General features: G+C 54.6%; 1 protein-coding gene across 6 annotated transcripts in view; it reads left to right on the forward strand.

Annotated features, from left to right (window-relative positions):
* Window positions 1–23,284, forward strand: part of TSPAN9 (tetraspanin 9) — a 182,263-nt gene that overhangs the window by 53,786 nt on the left and 105,193 nt on the right. The window contains exons 1-2 of one of the 6 annotated variants that reach the window (XM_060024129.1): window positions 1,997–2,142; window positions 3,092–3,157. The exons of 4 other annotated variants lie outside the window; for them this stretch is intronic. The gene's annotated coding sequence lies outside the window, so the exon portion shown is untranslated. One more of the 6 variants, XM_060024131.1, reaches the window with a different exon arrangement.

Here is a 23,284-nt window from a genome sequence, read left to right on the forward strand (position 1 = left end):
AACCCGTGTTCCCTGCATTGGCAGGCGGATTCTTAACCACTGCACCACCAAGGAAGTCCCCCTCAAACATTTACTCACTAATTTTAGCATCCATCAGTGGTTCTTTCCTGCAGTAGTTATTATTGTGGTGTTTGCCTAACGGTCATTTTCTGTTTCCCTCATTTCCTCTGCATTTGTTAATTGGAATTCTCTTGGAAGGAAGAGCTAGCCCTTCTCCTTCCTTCCTTCCTTCCTTCCTTCCTTTATTTGCTTACTTACTTAGTAATTTTTATCATTGGAGTCACAAATTTTATTTTATAAAATATATAATATATAATAAACGCATGGATATGTGTTATATAATAGAGGTCACGGGTATGTATTCTATTCTGCGGATTAGAGTTATAATTTGACACCATTGTTTTGTTGCTGAAACTGCTCCTCTGGAAGCTCTTGCAGGTTGGCTCCTGTGCCCTTTTGCGAGGCCCTCCTCTTTGTTTTTTGAGCACTTTCTTACTTCCCGGCACCACAAGATACTCCAGACTCATGTTATATTTTTCCTGTCTCAGCCCTGGACAGGAATCAATCACTTGTCTCAGGAGCTCTGGGTCCCTTGCTGGAGAATGGTGTTTAGAGACCAGGATCTAGGCACTGAGTGTGTTTGTTGCTAGTGGAGAATCACTGCTGCTAAGTCCTTAGAGAGAGCATAGCTGGGAAATCTATGTACATACATAGCTAGGTTTATTTGTGTCTGATTTTAAAAATCATGAGTTTGTATGGATTTTCATTTGCTTTTAACTTGACAGTTTGGGGGCTGGAAGGAACCTGGGGAATCACATCCAAATTCTCCCCTCAAGGACAGAGTCTTTGAGAGGGTTGGCATTCCCGCTGAGATGACCTGCCTAGTCAGAGGTGGATTTGGGGTTAGAACTCAAGACTGTTAAGTAATGTCTCCAGGTAATGCCTCTCCACTGCGACAAGCATCTCTGTTGATTAGCGCCTCCCCCCAGATGCGTGTCTACCCTAACCTGTGAACGTGACCTTGTTCAGAAATAGGGTCTTTGCACGTGTAATCGTGTTACGATGAGGTCATATTGGATTAGGGTGAGCCCCAATCTGATGATGATATCCTTATAAGCAGGATAAGAAAGAAGGATAAGAAGAGGGAAATTTGGATATAGAAATATAGGGAGAGCACCACGTGACAACGGGATAGGAGTGAGGGTGCCGCGCGCTCAGGAGCTGAGGGCTGCCCGCAGCCGCTGGGACCATGCAGGGGCACGGAAGGATGCTCCCCAGAGCCCTCAGAGGGATCACAGCCCTGCTCGTGCCTTGATTCAGACTTCCAGCCTCCAGGACGAGAGTCGATACACATCTGATGTTTGAAGCCCCCAGTTCGTGGTGCTTGGCTGTACCAGCCTCGGGTACTCATGCAGCGGCATTTCCGGTGGGTGTTGCTTTCCAGCCTCTGCTGAGATGTGGATGGCTCCTTGCTTGGTCCTCCTGTCCCACCCCTGGGTGGCCCCTGTCACCCAGGTAAAAAGCGCAGGTTTCATCAGCACGTCAGCCACAGTCAGGGCGCCCTCTTCAGTGAAGTTTGTGTTTTGGCTACATTAAGACCCAAAGCGTTTGGATTTTGAACAATATCTGGTGATGGTACTTGTCCTTTCCCCCTGTACCCAGAGCATTTATGTTACAAGGAGAGTCTGACTGTCAAATTGTGTTTCTTAGCGTCTAATTTGACCTAAAGTCTGTCTTGTCTTCCTTTGCTTCCTCATGTAGCTCAAGGTCACCTCCCGGGAAATGTTCCTCCTTGTTTCCTCACGTCAAGTGCATCCTGAAGGCGCCTTTACTCCCCGTCCCCGGCGTGGGCGCAGTGCACGGCAGTGGCCCTGGGCTGCCGGGGCGGATGGCGTGTGTGTTCACTGCGTGGACAGCAAGGACCTGCAGGACGGACCCCGCTCACAGTGGGCTCAGCAACCCCTGTCTCTTGCTTGAGGTCACACCCGTCTTTCAGTCGTGCCGTGTCTCCCCTAACCGTGCCCTTGCCCTGGGGCCTTCACCTGGCAGTGTCTCATTCGGGAACTTACCTTTTTGCGTGAACTTCTTTTGACTCACTGATCTTGACTGAGAGCGAACGCAGCCGGAAGGTGCCCGACTCGGGTTTGTCTTGGATTTTCTCCTTCTTTACATCTGGGGGTAGGGGAACTCCCATCTCAACACATCTTGCTGAGGTTGGGGCTGAAGATTCCCCACTGCTTATGGGGAAACTGAGTCCCGGGAAAAGAGAACCACGCCCACCACCCCGCGGCCCCAGGGCACGTGTATAGCGAGGTTAGGAAGGGTAGGGACCAGGTGTCTTTAGCTTCCCATCTGTCCTCTGCCAAGATCATCCTGTCCTGCTCTTTCCTCATTTTTGTGTCCAGATGGCTGGGGGGAGGCATGGCTGGCACCAGCCAAAGTGATGTATGACCACATGGGGCTCAGAGCAGAGAGGGCTCGGACATTAGGGGTGTCAGGCTGGGCAATCGGAAATTAAAGGCCTGGTGCTACGGCCAGCAACACCTCCCCATGGTGCAATGTTCTGAAGTCACCTGCGGTAGGTGTCATCCGCACTGGCACAAGGGGAAGGAAGGCCTCTTGGCAGGCTGGAGAGACAGATGGGCCGCAGGCACCAGGCCTGGCCCCGCAGGCGAGCTGCAGGCCCTCGGGGCTTAGCGTGAGCTTCTGTTATCAAGCTCCTGCTGGCATGGGCACGAGGAACTTTCTCTACTTAGAAGCTGTGCCCCCGGGCAGGACAGTTCCCCTGCTTGGGTCTCAGTCTCTTCATCCGTAACATGGGAACAGTGGACCAGATGATATTTGAGGTCTCTGCGCCCAGAGAGTGGTGACAGGGTTGGGACTGATGCAGAGGGGCAGACACGGCCCAGGATAGAGGAGGACAGCTCCTCCCCACCCGAAGTCTCAGCCCTCAGAGCTGAGCTGGCCCGGCAGTCAGGAGGACTTCTTGGAGGAAGTGGCCTCTGAAAAGGCAGAAAAGAGGACTTTTCTCTCTCTGTAGTCCCTGGACATTCTGTTTATCATTCCATCCACCCATCTGTCTTTCCTGCAGGTACTTATTGAGCACCTACTGTGTGCCAGGCTCTGTGCTAGTGCTGGGAATACAGCTGTGAACAAGGTGAGGCCATTGCTCTCAGGACCTGTGGTCTAACTGAGGAAGATAGTCATTAGACAAACAGTCACAGAAATAGTGACACTGGGAATAATTTCAGATGCCTCTATATGCCCTGCCTCTCTTCCTGACTTTACTTTTCTGTTCCCTCCACTCTCCTTCTTCCCCTTCCTTGTCCTCTATGTCCTCTATGGCTCTATGGCTTTCTTCATCTCTCCAAAACCAAGACCTTCCAGAGATTCTGGGCTCTCTCAGGCCAGAAACTCAAGAAACCCTAGGTCTTGACCTTCGTGCTTATGTGTCCGGGGACTTCCCTGGGGGAGGAGAGTGGCGGGGCCCCCTCCTCCTGCATCTGTTGTCACGGACCCCATAACCTCTGAAGGGTAATAGCTCATAGGCTTTGGAGTCAGACATTCTGGGTTTGTGTTCAGACTGTGACCCTTACAAACTCGCATGAGTGCTTACCTTCTCTGAGCCTCAGCTTCCTCATCTGGAAAATGGGTTTACCAACCATTACCTTGCAGCAGTTTTGGGGGATCAAATGGGAAAATGCAAGTGAAAGTATCTCGGTGGTACCTTGAGTATAGTAGGTGCTTGATTAAAACTAGCTTTTGCCCCTTCCTCTCCTCCGTTTGGGTTTGCAGCCAGATATTTTTGAGTCTGGGGTGGAAGCAGAGGGGCCCCAGTCCTCTGCAGGCCATTCTTCAGCTGAAGCTGGGCAGCAGGACGATGGCAGGAGGGTGCCTCTGCTCTGGGGCAAGGTGCAGATCTTGAGCTAGGAAGGCCAGGAGTCCGCCTGGGCCTGGAGAGAATGACAGGCGTCCCGTGCATCTCCCAAATGAAGCGTGGGTAACAGCTGCCTATTGCCGGGTGCCGGGGCCAGGGAGACCCTTGCCGAGTTGGTGGGTCTGTTGCAACCCCATCCTGGTGGTGTCTCCAGCCGAAGCAGTGGGAAACGGCCCCTCTCCCTCTAGGCTTGCCCTCCCTCGCGCTCCCTGTTTCCTTCAGGTTCAGTCTGAGCCAGCTGGGCCTGTTCTGCCCGGGAGGGGAGAACATCTTCTAGAGCAGTGCTTTGCCCAGGGCGCACTCACCGGCTACACGCGGCTGCTGAGCGTTTGAAATGCGGCTGGTGCACCCGAGGAACTGAATTTTTACATTTATTTAGTTTTCAGTAGCTGAAATTTAAATTCAAGTGGCCACATGTTGGACAGGACGGTGCTACACCGACAGTTTCCACTTGCAGTGTTGCCCCCCCCGGGGGGGTCGCCTTTGGTGTGTGAGGTGTGCTGTGAGTGGGCGATGTGCTCTTGGTAAGAAGCTCCCGAGCTGTGTGGGTGGTCTACACGTGTGGGGGGCACAGCTTGGCAGGTGAAGGGTGGCCCTGGGGAGTCTGATGTGGACACCTGTGGAGATGGAGTTGTAGGCTCTGAAGGGGGGCTTGGAGGGGAAACATCTCAAAGGCCCCATTTATCTGGGAGACACAGCAGGACTAGGGAAGGTATTCTGAGCAGCCATTCTCTTTAGAGGAAAGGGACGAAGGAGATACCTCCCAGGGTTATTGGGCAAAGGGCTGAGTGAGTTTCATAGGAGCTGGAGGAGACCCATAGACCATCAAGTCTAGCTTGCTCCTTTCGCCCATGTGGAAAGTGAGGCCCAGCATATATCAGGTACCTATCATGGGCCACGATATGGTTCCTTTCCATCTAAGGACTACCCTATAGAGTAGATAGTATCATCCTCATTTTGCAGACAGACGACCAGGAGTCAGAGTCACGAAGGTTTTTGGTGGAACCGAGATGGACCCCAAGTCTGTCAGGAGTCACATGCTTCGTTTATGACAGAACCCCCGTCCACTGATCGTCAGACCAGCCCTCCGCGCCCCGGGTCATCATGTCGCCCTCCCGCGTGCTGGGTGGGGTAGGACCCGGGCGTCTTCCTGCGGCACGGTGGCCTGTGGGGCAGCCAGTGGAGGTGGGGCCTCATGTCCCACGCGGGTGGGGCGTGCGGTAGGTTTGTAGGGAGCACGGCTGGGGCAGCGTGGGCCGCCTGACCCAGGGCCCCGGGTGTGTGACCCCACTGCTGAGCAGCTCTGCTCCTGGGGGATCTGGGGACAGCTACCCACCTGGATGGTGGGGGAGGGTTCACGGCGGGAGGGGGCCGAAGGCCCTCGTTCTGCTCCTGGACGAGGCCCGTCTCTCTCCTCGCTCTCCAGCTCCGGCTGGACTCTGCCCAGGTCGGGGGGAGGGCCCTCCCTCTGTCCAGCTGCTGTTCCCCCCTGCCCCCCGCACTGCTGCAGCTGCTTCAGCTCCATCAATCTCATCCAGGGCTGGGGGCAGAGGGGGCCTCTTGGGCGTGTCCGGCCGAGGCGACTCTGCCCCTGCCTCTGAGCAGTGTCTCCAGCTGCTGAGGGAGGGACGGAGGGACCTGGGAGGGTATCCCCCCCCCCCCCCGCCCACTCCACTCCTGGGTAAGCTGCGGGCTGTGGGTGGCTCAGCTTTCGTCCCTCCAGCAGGGCCGCTCTTTAATTGAAAAGAAGAGGAAAAGTTAATTCTTGCTTCACGCCCATGGGGACTCGAGCCTTCCTAGCTCTCCTGCTGTGCTCAGCACTGCTTACTTTGCTGTCATTTTCATGAATGAATCAGTGAACGACCCCCATCACCTCCAGGACGGGGAGATGGGCGCACGCCTGAGACGAAGGGGGCAGGTCTCCTTCCTTCTGGCCTGACGGTTTGACGTTGGTGGGACTCTGTGTTTGGGGTGTGTGAGCCATCAAGAAACAAGTGTGCTTTGTCCTCCAAGTGTGCGCAGGAGGAGGAGAGGTGTCATTCCTGACATCAGCACCTCCTGCAGCAGCCAAACACGTGCCTGGCCTTGGTCTCTCTCTTTTTTTTTTTTTTTTTGCGGTACGCGGGCCTCTCGTTGTGGCCTCTCCCATTGTGGAGCACAGGCTCCGGACGTGCAGGCTCAGCGGCCATGGCTCACAGGCCCAACCGCCCCGGGGCATGTGGGATCTTCCCGGACCGGGGCACGAACCCGTGTCCCCTGCATCAGCAGGCGGACTCTCACCGGTGCGCCACCGGGGAAGCCCTCTCTTTTTTATGAAATTTAGCTGAGTCCCTAATACCCTAATATAGGTCTAATACCCTGCCTTCTTCAGGAGCTAAAGGCAGCGGTGAAAAGCAGACTTAGTACTCTTTCTTGGGCAGACCTCAGTTTGCCAACCTACAGAATGGGGAGAAGAATTGCCACCCTGTTTCATTCCAACAGGTAACAGCATCTTGGCATAAAACGATTTGAGCTCTTTGGAAAAAAGGCTCTAGGAGAGAGTCACTTATTTTGTTTTGATTTCTTACCTTCATCTGGTCCCAGCACAGGACCGAACGGCTGTTAGCCAAGTAATATACATCAGTGATTCTAGACCTGGCCTTGAGTTAGAGACATCTGGGGACCTTTTGAATAATTCAGACTCCTGGGCCCCCAGCCCAGAGCTTCTGGGTCTGACACTCGTCAGTGGGGCAGGAATCTGTATTTTGACAAGCTTTCCAGATGATCTCAATGCAAAGTGAGGTTTGGGAAGGTCCAACTCTTCCGCCTTTGGGGAGAAGTCTGGCGAACAGATATTCCCAGTGCTTCCTTCCGAGGTGGGCCTGACTTTCAGGACACTTCTTCATGCGTCCATTCACGGAGCCATCCGCTCGGCCCGCCGACACTGCCCCAGTGTCTGCCGGGTGCCAGAGGCTCTGGGCAGAGAGATGCAGCAGAATCCCATGGAGCTCCCTTAGTCTCGTTGGGTTCCTGGCCAGAGTTAGAGGCTTACGTACCCTTCCTGCACCTATTGAACAGGAAGGGACCTTGGTCGCCCCTGTTCTGAGGCCCCCAGGGACCAAGGGGCTTGACTGAGGCCGCCCAGTGAGCTCGCTTACACGCTGGTTGTTGAAGGTGGCGTCTGGAGTGGGCCAGGTTTCCTTTAGGAGAAACTGCATTGTGCAGCCCCAGGTGGACTGTGGTCTCTCTGGACCCTGGAGATGCATGCAGACGAGGCGTCGGGCTTGGTTCCAGCCACGCGCCGAGGGTCCATCTCCAGGACTCCCAGGTTCTTGCCTGTAGTATGAGAATGACGTACCCACCTACTGCGGGTTCTTAGACCTAGAGGGGCCGTGTGCTTGGTCCATGCCAGGGGCTCAGGAGATGCTGGGGTTTCTTCTCCACCATTTTATTTGGTCTCGAGTGAGGACACTGTATTTTTTTGGCCTCAGTTTTCTGAGCCCTCCTTGCAGCAGGGGGGTGGCCTGGAGCAAGTTTCCACTGCAGGGCGGGGTTCAGGGTGCCAAGTTCAGGCACTGTAGGGGAGCACCTGCCACCCCTTCCTCACCGTGGGCCTGGCCCTGCCCAGGGGAGTCCAGCCCCCGGCCCGGGCCTTTGAACCCAATACTCCCTGCACAGCCCCGTGCAAATTGCTGGAGCGCTCGGTGCTCGTTTCTCAGGAAGGCTCCTGCATCCAAGCCTTTGTCCTTCCGCTCACATTAAACTCGGTCAACATTTTTTCCCAATGAAGTTCTTCCTGCCTGTGCACAGTCTCAGTCTCCAGTCGGCTCCTCTGGCCAGGGACACAGTTGGATTGCAATTGCTAGCATTTCCTGGAGCTCAGGTCCCCGAGGAGCTATAAGCGTCCAGGAGTGTTTCTGGCCCCTCTCGGCGTGGCCTGCGTTTCCCTCCGGGACGCCCTCAGCTGGCGTTGCCTATGTCCCTGGTCTCTGCTGCCAGTTGGAGTTTCTGAAACGGATTTGCTGATTACAGGCGCTGGGGGCCCCCTCTGTGTGTCATGGGCTCGGAGCCAAGGAGGGTGGATTTGGGTAACGGCTGGGCTGCATTCCTCCCATTCTTTTCTCACAGGAAAAAGTGCCTGGAAATAACCCCGTGGGGGATTGCTTACAGAAGGGGCGGGCCGCCTGCCACCAGCCTCACATTTGGTCCTCCGGGCCTCTCCAGTCCATCCTCACCACCTCCCCTCCGGGCAGATGCCACCAGCTGGGCAGGCACCAGGGTTGCCAGTGCCCGTCCGTGGGCTCAATGACCTGACCAGCTGGCTGCCCTTTTCCCACCCTCGCTTGTCGGGACTGTGGCCCCATCCCTGGGGACTTGCCCTGCCAACCCCAGGTGCTGGACAGAATAGGGCGGCAGTGAGGGAAGTCTCCTTCCGCCCCTCCCTCCTCCCCTCCCTCCTCCCTTCCTTCCTTCTTTCCTTTCCTTTTTTTTCTTTCTTTTTTTAAATTTAAATGAAGCCAGTCTCAGGAATTGAGAAGTAGAAGCCCGACAGTCGAGTTTCAGTGAATTTCCCTGCACGTGGGGCGCCCTGCTGGATGTGGGTGTGATTTGGGGCCCGGCTCAGCTGAGGAGGTTTTTTCTTCTCCGGCTCTCAGTCCCATGGGGAATTCAGAGCAGGAAATCTCTCCCTGGGGAGTGTGATCGTTTGGACCGTGCATGTAAGGAAATGTCTCTGTTTTCCGAGGCCCCGGCTCTCTGTCACAGTTAACAAACAATGAAGCAGCTGCCACTCCAGCCCGCAGCACCCGCCCCCCGGGCCACCGCGGGGTCAGCTCTTCTGGTGTCCACGCGGCTGGACCCTCAGCCCTGCCCTCGCCTGGCGGCTCCCCGGGGTGTCTGGCCTGTTGCCCTGTTAGCCCCACCTTCTAGAAGGTGCTTGGGTGTCTCCCGTCCTCTGACAGGCAGCCCCCTCCCTAGACCTGGTTCCTGAGTCTCCAGAGAGGGACACGATGAAATGTGTATTGGAAAGAAAAGAGCGACTGACGGACAGGTCGCTGGCGTGGCCACGTCCTGCCTGGAGGCCCCAGGGCTTCTCCTTTCTTCATGTGGCATCAGAGACAGACCCTGAAGCCACTGACCAGGTGACAGAGCAGCAGAGGGCCAGCCACACAAAGGGCGGGCCCCGAGGTGTCTGCTGGGCCAGGAGAGCTGAACTCCCCTTTACAGTGCGTAGCGGGGGTCGGGGGGAGCCTGCTTTGAAGCCCCCAGCTATGCGCACCTGGACCTGGTGCCTGACCACCGCCCCCGAGGGACTCGCGGGCTAAGGAGCCGTGCCTGCCTGACCTCATCGCTGTCTGGTTGAGTTGCGTGCACTTAATTTGGGGACAGGACCGGGCTGGGTATTAAAAACATACTTACGGAAATAATGCTGTGCAGGAAGAAAGAGTATGAATCAAAGGAGTAGCGAAAAAAAGGGCCTCACAGACCCGCCACCACGACAAATCAACGTTCCATTTTCCACGATGCCCTCAGTCTGTACCTCCTTGCAGACATAATTTTTACGTGGTTATAGTCATAATGCAGGTAGACTTTTTTTTTTTTTGTGGTACGCGGGCCTCTCACTGCTGTGGCCTCTCCCGCTGCGGAGCACAGGCTCCGGACGCACAGGCTCAGCGGCCATGGCTCACGGGCCCAGACGCTCCGTGGCATGTGGGATCTTCCCGGACCGGGGCACGAACCCGTGTCCCCTGCATCGGCAGGCGGACTCTCAACCACTGTGCTACCAGGGCAGCCCCTGCAGGTAGACTTTTGCATTCTGTTTGCTTTAATATTCTCCCACAAGCTACATAATCATCACAATTAGACTTTTAAATGGCTACATAGTAGTCATTGAGTTTTTATCAATTTTTCCATTGTTGGAAATTTAGTTTGTTCAGGTTTTAACAGATCTAAATAATAATGCATTAATACTACTTCTAAATAAAACTGCATTAATATGCATAGGTATGTTAATATTGTATGTGTGTCTATGTGTGTGTGTGTGTGTGTCTGTCCTTCCTTTCTCTCTGTCTTTCTTCACTCTGTCTCTCCTTTCCTTCTCCCTTTCTTTCTCCGCCTTTTGTATTATTTCTCAGGACGAGTCGCGCAGCCAGGCACTCTTTCCTAGAGTAATGGGGGAGCTCGTTCTGGGTTGTGAAGTGCCGACCCGAAGTCAGGTGCCCGAGGGCAGCCACAGGACTCAGATCTTCGTCTAAGCGTGTGGCCTTGGGCAGTGAGTTAGGAGGCAGAGTCCCTGTTTTAAAGGCTTGTTGTTGGAGCCCCTGGCCAGGGTGCATAGGTTTCCACTGTGTGTGTTTAACTGTTTGAGCGATCCGTTAGGGCACTGCCTCACCTGACCCCATTCACAGCAAGAGAAGTAGATCCAGGGCTCACCCTCAGGGAGCTCACGGTCTGAAGCGAGCACAGTGCACCTTTGATTACGTCACCCGAACTGGACACAGAGCTGCAGACTCAGGTGCGTGAGACAGGCCACGCCCGTTTGGGGATGCACCTGCTGTTCAGGGCCTGCCGACTGCTGCCACACCAGAAATAGCCTGGTGTTGCTGGAGCCTCCATTCTCCAAGGGAAGCTCGAACCCCTGATTTGGGGGTAAAACCTCCTGAGCTTTATCTGTTGGCAACTAGTTTAAAATATTTAAAACATGATGCAGACGGAACGGAATGTATCTGTGGTTAGGGTGCTGGTTTGTGGCCCCTGCTTTCTGTGTTGTGTCTGGGCCGTTTGTTACGCTGGGCACCTTGCAGGGATACCAGGAGCATAAAGCTATAACATGACCACAAATCATGGGGAGGGCAGCAACTTGCACACAGAACACAACACAGGAAGCATCTTGTGATCGGTGACACGCGTGAGACAGAGACACGCCGTTCTGAACGTGCCTGGCGGGGACGACAGTCCTGTCCTGAGGGGGTAGGCGGTCGTCCTGAGGAGGCCACTCCTGGGGTTAGAACTAACCGAGCTGTCTTGAAGGACATATTCTCTGTACGCTGTCTGGTGTGTGATGAGACGGAGATGTCTGTCTGTCTGTCTGTCTTGAGCAAGAGACCACATCTTCGCTTCCAGGCCCCTGGTCGGCCGCAGAGTGGGCACTGGGGATCGGACCAGGTGGATTCTGGGGGACCCCCCGCCCCTGCATTTCCCAGCTGGGCAGGGAGGACTTGTCAGCGGGTGTTCTCCGCAGGCAGATTGCTGGCCCCAGCCCCGCTGAGAGCCTCAGGGACCACAGAGGGGGTTCTGCGTGAGGTGCTTTGAACTCCTCAGGAAGGAGAAGGGCTTGAAGACGCCGCATCGTCCCTGCTTTCCCCAGATGACAGCCCTGACGTACGAGCCTAGTGATACTTAAGAAATACGACTTGCTGGGGAAATAAACACCCTGTGTTATTCATCATTTATTGAAAAAACAAAGCTTCCCTCAGCTGGGAGGTTTCAGATCACTGACAGTGTCAGGTCCAGTTTTCCTGTATTAATAGCAGGTCGGTGTCCTTCCCACTGTGTCGGGAGCTCTCGATGTGTCTGGGTGCTCCTCTGTCGGGGGTGACCCCCAGGAGGACTAGAGTCAGGCTGTGGAGTTGGTGGCTGGGCCCAGAGCCTGCTGTGGACCCAGTGCTTGGCACTGTGCCGGGACTCTGCACCCTCTCACATGATGCCCCCCAGGACGGGGTCAGGGACAGTGGTCAGGAATGGGTGCTGATGGAGATGCCCGCCGTCTCCGGAGAGGACGGACTCCTGGAGTTTGGAATCGGGGTGAGATGGGCTTTGCTTCTAAGAGTCCCGTGGAATCCAGGGACCAAGAGCATGACGGGGACGTGACCGTGGGTCAGCAGTGGAGCAAGGGCTGGACCAGCTGGGAGCGCTTTCTGGAGCCCCAGTTGAGGGGTGGTGTAGCTGATTGATGGGTTCCAGGGGATGGGTTCCAGGACCCCCAGAGACACCAAAATCCGCAGATGCTCGAGTCCCTCATACAGAATGGCGTAGTATTTGCATATAATCTATGCACCTCTTCCCGTATACTTTTTTTCCCCACATACTTTAAATCAGCTCTAGGTTACTTATAATGCTTGATACAATGTCAATGTTATGTAAATCATTGCCGGCGTACGGCAAATTCAAGTTTTGCTTTTTGGAACTCTCTGGAGTTCTTTCTTGAATATTTTTGGCTCGCAGTTGACTGAATCCTGCAGATACTGAAGGCCGATGGTGTTGATAAAGGCTATACGCTGCAGTATTGGTGCGAGTTCTCCCCACTGAGCCTCACAGCAAGCAGGTGAGGGAGGGGAGAGCAGGGTTATTTCCACTCAACTCACATCAGTGTGGTATAGTTTAAGAATGTGGGTTTTGAAGCTGGTCGACTAGTTTTCTGACCTTGATTAACGATTTAATCTCTGGACCTCTGTTTCTCCATCTGTGAAATGAGGAGACTAATACTTCCCTCATAGGGTGCTTTGTAGAGGCTAAACACCTAAACTCGTCCCTGGCACAGAGTAGACTCTGAATAACTAATAGTAGTTGCAGATGTCATTGGTGTGGACCAAGAAGTGGAGGTCTGGAGAGGTCTTGTCTTCTCAAGGTTGCAGAGCTGGTGAGGGAGCAGCCAGGACTTGAACCAAGCTCTTCCGACCTCTTACGCCGTGTCCTCCGGTTCTCTGAGTCCCCGGCCCTTCCTTCCCCATCCCTGACGAGATGGAGGCTTGGTAGACGTCGGCAGGCAGGCCCCGCGCCGTCCAGGCTGCCTTGATGCCTGAATTGTAAGTCACGGGCTGTGTCCCTGCTTGGCTCTGATTATAGGGTGCTGACAGAGCAGCGCACTCGGATGAAAACGAACAGAAACGTACCGGGGCTTTTGTTCACCAAGCAACTCCATTGTGTCTCTCTCCCCTTCCCCTCCCCTCCCTTTACCTCCTAAAAAAATAAAAGAAATGGAAAAGGTGAAGGGCTGTCAGCACCGGATCACAACACGGGCTCCAGGAGTTGGCGGCTTTTCAGTGCCTGCAGAGAGTCCCCTCAACTTCTCGCTTTCCTGAGTTTAATTAAGATAAATCTGAGAGCGCCCCTAGAGGCAGGAGCGCCCCAGTTCTGGCTCCCCTTGGGTCTTTCCTTCGGCTCTCTTCGAACCCTCCTCCCCCATCCTGTGAATGCCTCATGCAAGGGCTCGTGAGGCGGGCCCCAGCCGTCCTCTGGCCGTGGGTGAGCCCCCTTGCCCTAGCCCGGCTCAGGTGATGTCCCACCCCTGCCCCAGAACCTTCCGCAGCTCTGTCACCAGCTCAGGTCTGTGCTTCTGAGCATAGCGTGCAGGGCTGTCCGGAAGCTGACCTCAGCGTACCTTTGCTGGGTGTCCCCGCTGCTCCTGGTACAAAGCACACGCTTCCACCGCTCTGCAGTTGGCTGTTTCCTGAGCAGGTCTGGAAATTACCTGCCTTTGGTCACGCAGTTCCTTTGGCTGGTAAAGCCCTCAGCCCCGTGGAATCAGGGCCATGTTTCAAGGATTAGCTGATGTGCCAACTCTTCTGGAAACGACCTCTTTCTCAGGAACATGCCCCTGTTTCACCTGGCACACAACAGACATGGAATGAATGTCGAACTCACTCATGGCCTCCGCAGGTCTCTTCCAGGGCCTCCTCGGAGCTTTGCTGTCTGTCCCCTTTTCCCACAAGCCGTGGAGCGTGTTTACTCCTTGACTGCACATGATCTAACTTCTTGGGCATTTTTCTTTTTAAGTTTAAAGTTTTCGTACTTTCCCCATCGTTGTTCAATTTACGAGTCCCGGAGGCTAGGACGGCAGGAGGGTTTGGTGGAACGAGCCCTAGACTTGGGGCAGGAGCCGTGTGTTCTGTTGCCCGCTCGGCCTCTGGGATTCAGGGCAAGTAGCTCCCCTTCTCTGGGACCCAGTTCCCCATTTGTAAAACAAGGGGTTGGATTAGCCGGTCTCTGGGCTTTGTGGTGGGATTTTTTTTTTTTTTTTTTTGCGGTACGCGGGCCTCTCACTGTTGTGGCCTCTCCCGTTGCGGAGCACAGGCTCTGGACGCGCAGGCTCAGCGGCCATGGCTCACGGGCCCAGCCGCTCCGCGGCATGTGGGATCTTCCCGGACCGGGGCACGAACCCGTGTCCCCTGCATCAGCAGGCGGACTCCCAACCACTGCACCACCAGGGAAGCCCGTGGTGGGATTTTTAAAGATACTTCTATTGAGATACAATTCACGTACCATAAAATTCTCCCGTTGTTTTGGACTGCGCTGTGGCCCTTCCAAGTTCTTATGTCAAAGTCCTAACCTCTTGGACCTCAAAATGTGACTGTATTTGGAAATAGGATCTTTAAAGAGGTAACTAAGTTTAAGGAGGTCATGAGCCAGTACAGTTGGCGTCCTTTGAAAGGCGATTGGGACACAGACACACACAGAGGAAGGACCATGTGAAGACAGGGAGAAGACGGCCATCTACAAGCCAAGGAGAGGGGCCTCAGAATGAACCCGAACCCGCCACCACCCTGGTCTTGGATTTCTAGGCTCCAGAATCAGGAGAAAACACATTTCTGTTGTTCAAGCCACCCAGCCTGTAGTACTTGGTTATTGCTGCACGAACAAAGTAACCCAACCGTTTCATGTACAGCTCAGTGGTTTAGTATGTTCACAGTTGTTTAACCATGACCACTATCTATTTTTGAGCATTTTATCACCCCCTAAAGAGCGCCCGTACCCACCAGTGGTCACTCCTCATTTCTCCGCAGCCCTTACTCCACCCCCAGCCCTGGGTGACCACTAATCGATGTTCTATCTCTGTGGACTTGTCTATTCTGGACATTTCTTATAAGTGGGGTCTTTTGTGACTGGCTTCTTTTGCTTAGCATGATGGTTCAGGGTTCATCCGCGTTGCAGCGTGTAGCGGTGCTCCATTCCTCTTTACTGCTCAACGAAGTTTCATGGTGTGTGTATGCCACGTTTCGTTTATCCATTCGTCACTTGATGGATATTTGCGTCATTCCATTTTTTTGGCTGTTATGAATAATGCCACAGTGAACATTTGTGTGCGAGCTCCTGTGAGGACATGTTATCATTTCTCGTGGTTATGTACCTTGGAGAGGAATTGCTGGGTCATGTGGTAACTCTAGGTCGAACATTTTTGCGGAACCACCATACTGTTATCCACAGTGGCTGCACCATTTTACATTCCCACCAGCAGCACACAGAGGATTCTAGTTTCTCCACACCGTTGTCAACACTTGTTATTGTCTTTTTGTAGCCCTCCTAGTGGGTGTGAAATGGTATCTCATTGTGGTTTTGGTTTGCATTTCTCTGAGGACTAATAATGTTGAGCATCTGTTCATGTACTTATTTGCCATTTGTATAGAAATATCTATTAATATACTGTCTATTTTTAAAATGAGTTGTCTTTTAATTACTGAGTTGTAGGAGTCCTTTATATATATCCCCTTATCAGATATATGATCTGCAAATATTTTCTCATATTCTAAGCGTTGTCTTTTCATTTTCATTTTCTGGGTGGTGTCATCTGCAGCATAAAAGTTTATAACACTGATGAAGCCCAGGTTATCTAATTGTTCTTGTATTACTTTTGCTTTTGGTGTCATATCTAAGAAACCATTGCCTAACCCAAGATTTACTCCTATGTTTTCTTCTAAGAGTTTTATGGTTTCAGCTCTTCCATGTATAGCCATGATGCCTTTTGAGTTAGCTTTTGTATGTGGTGTGAGGTAGGGGTCCAGCTTCATTGTGTGTGTGTGGGTGGGTTTGTGGATGTCCAGCACAGTTTGTTGAAATGGATGGGATCTTAAGGTTCATTTGGGGCAGGCTGCCATCTGGGGAGTGTGGAGACCGGCCCAGGGAAAATGCTCTGGGCACCAGCACCCACATGCAGCCTCCAGCCCCTGCTGGACAATCTTTTTTTTTTTTTTTTGGCTGTGCTGTGTGGCATGCAGGATCCTAGTTCCCCGACCAGGGATTGAACCCGCGCCCCCTGCAGTGGAAGCACAGAGTCTTAACCACTGGACCTCCGGGAAAGTCCTGGACAGTCTTTTGTGTTGAGATTTTATCATTCTTTGTGTGTTTAACTTGCTCTTAACAACTTCCAGAATAGTGTTGTGTGCAGCTGGGTGCTAAATCATTGATTCTGTGATGGTGGAGGCTGGGGGCTGCCGTCATCGCAAGGCTGTCCTTGCCTCATGAGACCCACTGGAATCAACAGCCGAGGAGTCATCAGCTTGCTTCTACCGGAGTCCAGGTGATGGGACCCTGGCAGGCCCGTCCTCAAGCTGGGAAGGAGAAGACAGTGACAACTGAGACCAGAGGTGATGGATGTTTGGTGAAAAAAAGAAAGAGGGCATTTTCAGCTCTTTGGCTCCTTTAATCCAACTCTGCATTCAGGCCAGGCAAGGACCATTTTCTTCCCCCTCAACACTTGTTTCAGCAGCTCTTATAGGTCCCCCGGGTGGATTTAAGGGGAGTTAGTGAGACAAGTTGTGGTTATACCAGACTCTAGGCTATGTGTCCCCCTTTTCTCCCCAGGCCTCCTGGGCCAAGGCTCAAAGCTCCATCTCCCCCACCGTGAGAGCTGGGTCAGATGGCCAGGTACTGGGCAGCCTGCTGGGTGGAGGGCAGTGGGGCCCTCAGAGGGCTCAGGGCTTCTCCTTCCTCCCACTGTTGACAGACTGGGACGGGGAGGCGAATCTCTCCAGCAGACCCCCAACTCTCTTTCCCAGGCTCTTCCCATCCTCTTCCATGGTCCCTGCTGGGGTCACGCAGACCCCTCCCGGGCTCGTTTGTCCTGCTCACCTCGCGTCTGCGGCATGGCGAGCTGCCTGGTGCTACAGACAGTTGTTGGATATGAGCAGATGGGTGAACGCGTGCTTTTCCACCTGGATCGCAAGCTGTCCTCTCCCTCCTTCCCCATCGCCCTTTGGCGTCTCTGTTCAGAGTCCGGGTTGAAGATCTTGTCCATAAAGCCCTGCCACCCCTTCTTGCCCCCTTGTTGGATATGATGATCTCTTCCCTTCCGAGCCTTCCCTTCTTTATGTTTCTACCTCTGTTTTGCCACTTGCCACACTCTGTCCTGTGGTAAAATATTTGCGTGTACGTCTTCACCCCGGAAGTGGAACACAGGGCGTGGCGTGGGGGCCGTGCTTTCTCATTCTGTATTTTCCTGCGTGTCCGCTCGTTCCCTCTCCGCCACACCCAGCGCGGAGTTTTGCAGAGTTTGCCACTCAACAGTCTGCTCAAGTCACAGTGTCTGGGCCTCGGGTTACTGGGGCTGGGCCTTGCCCCCCAGGCTCCTGTCCTGCCTGCGGATTCATGCTGCCCCGAGGATTTTTCCGGGCCTCACATCCTGGAGGAGGAAGGATTTGCGGAAGACAGACGGCGGCATGCGTGCGTGCGTCGCGCCGTCCGTCCGTTGTGTGTAATTTACATATCTCTGTGTGGAGACCATCCGGGCGGCCGCATTACTGCGGTATTATACTCGACTCTGGCAGGAAGAACTGGAGCAGATAACACATCAGTGATAATCCTTGCTCTGCCTTGGAGGATACAGAAAACCTCTGAGTGAGCTGCTGCCTTGGATGTTAGGAACTTACCTGCTGCTGCAGGCCTCCTCCCTCCCGTCCATGGGGCTGCCCTCTCTGTTCTCTCGTATTTGTGGGAACCCCGCCTCCCCCCACAGTCCTCACCTGGAAGGTGGGGTGAGTGGGGCAAGAGGCCGCAGCAGGGATGGAGAAGCCCCTTGGGGCGCTGAGCTGAGGAGGGCCTTAGGGACGCCGGGCTGGATGGGCACCTTGTCCCTAAGAGAGAAAAGGGAGGGAGGGAGCAATCTGACCATCGGTGCTGACGGGCTTTCTGTTTCCTAAGGGACGTCCTTTCACGTGGATTTCCAGGTTTGAGTCTCACAACAATCCTGGGAGCTGTTTTTAGCTCTGTCTTCAGGCCCAGGTCTGCAGAGAGAAGGGGTAGTGGCAGGGTCAGGCGGGCTTCCATGCCTGGGATGTCGGTTGGGTAGGAAGCCACACCGTCCCTTGCACACAGTGGGTGTTTCACGCACGTTTGTCCCATAGACAAATAGTGGGCACTTGGTAATGAAGAGTCGATTTGACACACAAGCAGAGTTTTCTGCATTTGGAACACAGCGATGCCTCAGGTCCCTGAAACGCTAGTATTCTGCGGTTCCCTTGCCTGGGGAGGGGGCCCTCGTCACCACGCGGCCTGGCCGTGGAGGGGTCGGATTAACCTCCGGGGTCAGCAGGCTTGCAGAGCTCAGGAAATGCCTCTCTGTGATCCGAATTTGGTCCAGAGACAGGTGGTGGAGCCCAGAGGAGGGGGAGTTCGCTGGCCGCTCCAGGGCCGGGGAAAGGGAGCCCCAGCTCAGCTGCCCTTCCTTCTGATGGACTGAAGGTCTTCAGGCCGGGTCCTCAGTGTGGTTAGATCTTGGCAGAGGAGCTGAACCCCGTGAGTTAAGTACTTGGCCCCCATCCCGTGGTTCACCCTCGGCTGGTGGGGAAGGAGAGCTGACCATGGTGCGTTGGCTGGGGGTCCAGGTCCACCCGCCCTCTGTTCAGGGGACTTCCTTCAGGTGTAATTCCCTGGGCAGACCTGCCCTTCTGAGTCTCATCGTGGCCCCAGGAAGTGACTTCTTTTGAGCTGTGTTCCCCCTGCTCCCTTGGGTGCTGAGGGAGCCCAGAAACATTCCAAGCGCATCAGTTCCTGTGTCTGCAAAGCAGGGCGAGGGGCACAGAGCGGGTGTCCCCCGTCGTGCGGAGGGAGACACCGAGGCCCTGGGGGGAGGGACCTGCAATGCTGTGGTTGTGCAGGCGGCGGAGGTGGGCAGGAGCCTCGGGCGGAAGCTCTCGAGGCTGCGGACCTTCGTGGATCTGTTCGTGTACTTGCGAGGTGCCCGGGAGATTGGCCACCGTGCAGAGGTTTTATTTATGAGGACGCCTCGAATCCCCGTCCTGCTGCCTGCGTGAATCTGTGACCATCACTGGTGCTGTCCAGCTCCCGGGGGCGTCTTAAGTCTCCCAAGTAATCCGTGTTTGAAGGCAGCCTGATGCAGAGGACGGTCCTCAAGGAGGGGGTCAGCTCGGGGCTCAGACCGGGCTCGGCTTCTCCCAGGTGCGGGAGGGTCTCACACCAGGAAGCGAAGGGCCGGGCTTGGGAGTCAGTGATGTCTGCACCTGTGTTACCCTCAGGACGCTCTGATTTGGTCACTTGTCTTACAGCAGATGCAGTCATTTGGCATTCATGCCTCCTCTCGATTAAAATGGTTGAAATAAGGATCTCACGTGAGCAAGACACAGAATTTTAATAATATTCAAGTAGTGTTAAGTCTAATGTACATTGCCATTTTTTTCATTAACTTCAATTTAGTGGACATTTACATTTTAATTTGTAATATGCTTAGTTCTTGAAAGCCGTCACCCTGTCATCTTTAAACAAATGCTGCATATTTTTTACTTTTCATTAATTTGAGAATGATTTCTTATTACTGATTAATGAGGTTTTTTTACTAAGAATAGGATCAAAGCATCATACTGTCTAGAGCTGGAGGGTTCCTTAGAGATCGTCTCGCAGCCTTCATTTTGGAGATGGAAAAACACTAGGTTATTACATGTGCTCGCACACGATCAGCGACTCCTTTTCCACGAGCAGCTTTGTCCTTCCAGTATGAAAGGGCTGCAGGGCTGCATAAGTGGAGAGAAATGGGAAAATTCCTAACTTCTGATTGAAGTATAACTTACATATACAAAGGGGTAGCGTTCAGAGGACCTTTATAAAGTGACCAGAGCCCAGATCAAGAAACCGAACATTACTAGCCCTCCCGAGCCCCCTTTCTGCCCCTCCAGCCGCTACCCTGGTCGGTGTAACCGCTGTCCTGACATCTGATAGCACAGAATAGTTTTGAACTTGGCATCGCTGGGATCGTACAGTATGTGCTCCTTTGTGTCTGACTCCTTTTCGTCAACGTTTTCCCTCCGGATTTTGGTTATTTTTAAGTCGTACTTCTATGCATCTTCTTTTCATCGAAACCCATTTCTATTGGTTTATAGCAAAGATCGGAACTGCTGGGACGTGGAATATGGGTAAATTCCAATTCTGTAGACGTGACCACTTTTCGAAAGTGGTGGTTTTGACCTTTGCTCCCAGCAGCGGTGTGTGAGGGTTCTGGAGGGCCCGTGTCTGTGCCAGCGTGTGATGTTCTCTGTTGTTTTTGTTTTAGCCTTCTGGGGGGTGTGTAGTGGTATCTCACTGCAGCTTTTTTTTTTTTTTTTTTTTTTGCTGTACGCGGGCCTCTCCCGTTGCGGAGCACAGGCTCCGGACGCGCAGGCTCAGCGGCCATGGCTCACGGGCCCAGCCGCTCTGCGGCATGCGGGATCTTCCCGGACCGGGGCACGAACGTGCGTCCCCTGCATCGGCAGGTGGACTCTCAACCACTGCGCCACCAGGGAAGCCCTCACTGCAGCTTCTATTTGATTTCTCTGATGACCGGTGACACTGAGACCTAGAAATGGGGTTTTGAGCACAGACTGGGGTTTTTAGCTCTTCCATCATCAAGGAAGTTACTCTCTGCCAGCCAAGGAGGACCCAGAGAGAAGAAGACATATTTCAGGGATGATAAGTAAACATAGAGCTCCAAGTTTAGAATAGAAACGGCTGCAAGTGCCTTGAGGCTAGGGCTGTGGCTTGTGTCCTTTGGCACCTGCCTCCCCTTTGGTGGTGAGGATAATGCTCGGTGAAGACAGGGGACGGCAGAGACTCAAGGTGCAGCTGGAGAGGCACGATGGGGGGTGCTGCGGGGGTGTGGGTTACAGAGCCCGGGTTGGGCTGGATTCAAGGTGTGTACAGGCCTCTCAGATGCGGCTCTTGCTCTGCCAGCTGCTGGCTAAGCGCTGTGAGCACAGCCCCCCGTGGTCCCTCTGCAAGCTTGGGATGGCAGGAGCTGGGAGCTGTGGGCGACAGATGTGGACCTTCACCTGGAATGCAGGGGCCAAGGCGGTGGGTCTCCTCCAGGGTCCTTGGCCGGCACAGGGGCTGGGAGTACCTTACGCTGGACCTGCAGAGTCCCTGTCTGGGGCAGTGTGCTTGCTGGGCCCATCCTCTGGCTCCTTTGGGAGCTCTAGGCCTGATTCTGCAGGGTCAGGCTGTGGACAGATGCCCTGGGAGGGAGTAAAGTCGGCACCGGCTGCAGGTCTTTGTTGATGAAGGCGCGGCCGGCGTGATTCCCGGTGTAGGGCCTTGGGCAGCCCCCAGGCTACAGGGGAAGAGCAGCCCTGGGGCAGCCATCTGTCAGAAATAATGCACCAAAACTTACTGTAGAAGCTCAGATGCCGCACACCTTTCAGCTCAGCTCCCTGCGAGGGGCCCTGCAACTGTCCTCAGCAAAAACTGTCCTCTCTTCTTTATCATCAGAAAAATCTCGTCTCTCTCTGCTACACCAACTCCTTCCACATGCTTCAAACCTTCTGGTTGATGAGGCCTTCGTGAACTTGCCTCTCTGCCCTCTCTTCTTTATGCCTCCTTCACGTCAAAACCAAGAGGGGGGGCAGCACGCGTGTGTCCCCAGTGCATGCGCGCCAGGTGCTCTGGGGGCGCCAAGTGCTCGGGGGCGCTGGGTGGGCAAACCTCCGACCCCCCCGAAGTTGCCCAGCGTGTAGCATGAAGAGCAGGGTGTGTGGACACTAGTAATGCGTGCGGGACCGGGTGTGAGAGTAACGAGGACTGGGGGGGGTCCCGGCAGAGGCGTGTACTCACTTCCTGCCTCTTCCCCACCCCCGCCCATCCCCCTGCCTCCCGGTCTCTTTCCGTCTGGGAAGCATTATTACTCACTCATGACGCCTGCATCCCGTCTCTCTGCGGACAGATGTCTCCAGAGAGGTTGGAGGGATCGGGGAAGAACAGGGTGTGGGTGGGGAGGATTGGGTGAATCTCAGCTCCTCTCCCAGGCCCCCCGTCCCTCGGGAAGCCAAGGCAACCTCCCCCCACCGCCCCCGCCGTCAGCAAAGCACCTGAGGAGCAAATGACTGGATGGGAGGTGGTGCGTGGCCACCCGCCCGCCCCCTCTCTGGCTGGCACCGGACTGGCGTGCGGATGTATAAGCTCAGGTTTGGACCTGACTCAGGAGGAAGGTAGGAGAAATTCAAGGGGGTGATCTCATGTGGCAATAAATGGAGCCAGGAACACGAGGGGTGGGTACCTGCGTCTTCCGTCATTCCCTCCTCGGCCCAGATCCGGTGACAGTACTCTCCACGGAGGCTAGTCAGCGGACGCCGGCTGCTCTGTCACCCACTCATGGGTCTCATGCCCGTTGGAGCATCGGACAGGGGCGCAGGCCCTTCACCCTCGCTGCGTTCTCTCTGTAAAGCGCTCTGCCCTCCCCATAGGGAGCAGAAGGCGCTCCGTCCGTTCCGGGGGTTTGGGATGGGCTGTCGGGAAGGCTTATTGGCCCTGGGGCTCTCTGAGGACGTGGTGGAGGCACGGGGAGGACTCAACTCCAGGGCGTCGGGGCAGACAGAGGGAGTGCGTAGGGTCTGACTGAAAGACCTCTGGCCTCGAAATGAGCAGCTCTGATTTCTAGATCTGGTTCAGATATTAATTAGTTTGGTGTCCTTGGAAAGGTCCCCTGGCCCCTACGTTTTAGTTTCCGCACACGTCAAATGTTGATATGCATGCCTGCCCTCCTACCACCCAGGGTCGTGAGAAGGACCATGTGTGTTAGCCATGTGACCGCCTGGGAGAAGTGCAGTGCAGAAGTCCTGTGACGTCACTGCTGATAACAAGTGCTGTTGTCGTTACACTCAGGCCGCAGGTATCTAGGTATTGATGGGGTCGTGAGCAGTTGCAGCTGGAAGGGCTGTGGATCCTCGGGCCGAGGTCAGGCAGTTCAGAGCTGGGTGTTGGTGAGGTCCTCCCAAGTCCCCGAGCTCATTGGAGGGGCTGGAGCATGGCGGTGAGCCTGGAGCCCTTGACAAAGGGGCAGCTTTGAACAGTATTTGGAGGAGGGAAGAAGACTGGGTCAGGCATCACGGTGGCAGAAGTAACGGTCCTGCAAGATGCCACCTGGGGGTGGAGGAGGTGAAGAATGCAGGGAGCCCAGACCCCGGCTCCCCGAGTCAGACGGAGCCATCCCCTTGGGCCTGCGCGGGGGGGGCCCTTCTGCCCTCCTTTTGGGGAGCTGCGTAGCAGTGGGAGGGCTCTGATTTAGGAGAGTGTCGTGGGGGGGGGGCGAGGCGTCCCAAATCCCCCGTCTGTCATTTTCTGGCTGCTGTGACCTTGAGCCTGTCCCTTACCTGTCTACGTTCCGCTTCCTTCATCTGG

This window comes from Delphinus delphis, chromosome 11 (assembly GCF_949987515.2).
Source record: "Delphinus delphis chromosome 11, mDelDel1.2, whole genome shotgun sequence".
Taxonomy (NCBI): domain Eukaryota; kingdom Metazoa; phylum Chordata; class Mammalia; order Artiodactyla; family Delphinidae; genus Delphinus; species Delphinus delphis.